The following is a 3,232-nucleotide window of genomic DNA, read 5'->3' as shown; positions in this document are numbered from 1 at the left end:
GTATTTATTTTTTTGTTACTTTTTTGTTAATAACTTTTTAACGAATAACGAGCGACGGCTAAAACCTCTTGATAGTCACTCAGGGTCATGACCTTGACAACATACATGAAGGACAAGATCATTGGGGCTGGGTCCGTTGTTATCAATATTTACCCAAGTTTTCTAGAGCGATCCTATTTATTAATTTTATCCAAATCCTCTTTATTTAAAAATGGCACGCAACAAACTTTATGTCATTTCTCGCTGTTTCTCGCTTCTGACGTCACGAATCCAATATGGCCGCGGTGACTAGGCAGGGCCCTTAACATATGGAGAAATATATGTTTTTGATTTTGTAGAATAAAATATTATATAATGGAACCAATGAAATGACGGAATCTTAAGAGAATGAGAAGATTACAGAAGATTATGCAAGAATTATTTTCAAACAATTATCAATCACTTTAAACGAAAATGGTTATTTTAATAGTTATTTTAATGGTATTATTTTTCAATTACATATTATATTGCGACAACAATAATAAAATAATAACAATAAATAATATTAATAATATTATTTTCATATTATATTGTGACAACATTATATGTTGCATGATAATATTAATAATTTTAAATTGTAAACAATGATAATGAATCGTTGCCTATGTTAATTATTATAATTCATCTTTGTTGTTTAAAAAATACATAAAATTATAAAAGTATATAGACTATTATGAATTTCTTTGTCACAAACAATTATGTTTAACACATTATTTTCTAGTTATTTGTCTCAATTAAAAAAAAAAATAAAAATATCAATTTTAAAAATATTCTTTTTTGTATAAATACTTTTAGTTTACAAAGTAATTTATAGAAACTTTCACTGCAACGCAAAGATTAGTTGTTCTGTAAAAAAATTGTTCTGTAAATAAATAAATAAATTTTGTCTGGTAAAAAATTTTTTAAAATTATGCAATAGAAAGAAAACATATATGGACATACTTTATAATTATTTACTTTATTATTATGAACATACTTTATTATTTTTTTATCAATTCAAATAACCTTTTATAAAAGAACAATAAAACTGCACAAACTTACCTCAATATTAGTTTTCTTGGTCTTACGTAGATGATTTCATAAATTTAAAATGCAAAAGCTAAAAATCGACCAGCATATGAATTTCTTTATACATAAATATATTCTTTCAGTAGTCTGATTAATTTATACAAAATTTCATTATGATGCAAAAATTAGTTATCTTGTAAATAAACAAATAAATAGCATTATTTAACAGGTTAACGTTAAAATATTTCGTTGTCTTCTCCTCTTTTCCTGTAATTTGGAAACTTTATATATAAATATATTCATGCGTAAAATATATTCTGAGAAGGAAAATCTTCACTCAAGTCATGTTTTTTTATTTAAAAGATTTTTGATGTTGATAATTAATCAATTCACATAAAATAAAAAAAATAAAAAATGTAGAAATTTTAAAACAAACTATTGTCTGCAATAATTTAACTTATATAAAAAAATAATTTGTGTTCTTAATTAATTAAAGCAAAAAATATTTATTAAATATTATATAATTTATGTCATCTTTTCATAGTTGTAGTTCAAAATTTTGTAGAAATGAACAAAACAGTAGACTCTTTGCTACCGATTTTGTAGTTTCCGGTATTCCGAGGACAATTTAGAAATCTCAAAAGAGGATACACGCCATTCAAAAGAGCAACTGCATATGTAACTGTCGTTTTTAATTGTCACATGAAGTAGAATTGTCCATTTATGCTAAGATCAAATGCATGAAAAGGTTAACGACGCGTGTAATAAAGCTTAATGTGCATTGAAAATTTATTTTTTTTTTCATGTTGTTGGCCGATGATGCATCGCCGTTACTCTAAATAAAAATATTATTTTACATAATATAAGTACATCATATTACAATTCTGCTAATTAAAGTACTGCATTACACACATCTATATGTCAATCAAAACAATACAAAAGTTTACACGGTAAAAATGTCAATAGCTTTTTAGGCGTCTTTACGACACCTTTTAAACTTTTGAAGAGAGATTTAGAAAAAACAGTCAGTCACATTAAAATTAAAAGAACATGTAATATACATCTATAGATTGAAAAGTTATACAAGATGTAATGTCATCATATTATATTATATTATATGATATTATCTAACTAAAAATAAAATACCACACAAAGATATTCAATACTTTATAATAGAGAGAATACTAAACACAAGTGTCAAAATACGCGATCACTGCGCTAATAGCTCTTGCAATGTAGCACGAAGTGAGGCAAGCGAGAGATTCAATCAGCATTGCGAAAAAACGGCAACAATAAACCTCTTACACGGCTTTTTTAGAAATGGATCCTCGTCACACAAATGAAAAATAAGATTTTTCCCTCTCTCTCTCTCTCTCTCTCTCTCTAATCATAGCATGCAACCTCCTGTAAAAGCGCTCATTTTATTTATATAAATCTATGAGTATATATAATATTTAATATATTTTAATATTCAAATTTTTATGAATTTTATTAATAATTTCTAATAATTCTAATATAATTAAAAATTAATAAAGCATTAAATATTTAGCTACATAAATATCTATATGTATAATTATTTACAAAATACTATTTACAAAAGATTTTCTAATATTATAATTAATAAAACAGTATTATTTTGAAATCTGATTTATTGCATTAAATATGTCGAAAAGTTATAATAACGTTTGAATGGATAATACTATAAATATTTGTTGTTTATACAACAAATGTTTATCATTATTTTAAATATAATATATATGTCAAAGTCATTGAAAATAATGGAAATTTTATTTTGTGAAATATATATAGTATATATAAATATAAATAAAATAGTTAATTTTTATGAGAGAAAATTTTTACAACTAGAAAGACTATATAAGAGAGAGAGAGAGAAAGAGAGAGATTTTGATTGATCAAATAATTGAAATAAATTAGAGTAATCCAACTAATCATGTAACCCTCTTGCTCAGGGTCACGTGATTAATTGGTTCCGCTATTTTCTAATATAAGTTATCTAGCCACAATTAGTGATGCATTTTGATACGAGATTCTCGGAACCTCGTCTCAGAACTTTTCATCTCGTTTAAAATAATATTTCCGAGATTATTATATGTCATTTGTTTGTTCTTGTCTCGTCTCATCTCGAAAAAACCGAGAAAATATCGAGATATCGATCGCAATTTTC

The 3,232-nt window shown here is 24.9% G+C and overlaps 1 protein-coding gene across 1 annotated transcript in view; it reads left to right on the top strand.

The window, feature by feature from the left end:
- Positions 1-3,232, top strand: part of LOC105448584 — a 46,686-nt gene that overhangs the window by 15,866 nt on the left and 27,588 nt on the right. The gene's annotated exons all lie outside the window — the stretch shown is intronic.

The sequence above is a fragment of the Wasmannia auropunctata genome, unplaced genomic scaffold, assembly GCF_000956235.1.
Source record: "Wasmannia auropunctata unplaced genomic scaffold, wasmannia.A_1.0 LD336116.1, whole genome shotgun sequence".
Classification (NCBI taxonomy): domain Eukaryota; kingdom Metazoa; phylum Arthropoda; class Insecta; order Hymenoptera; family Formicidae; genus Wasmannia; species Wasmannia auropunctata.
Note: the sequence above shows the minus strand (reverse complement) of the source record. Positions and strands in the feature narration are given on the sequence as shown.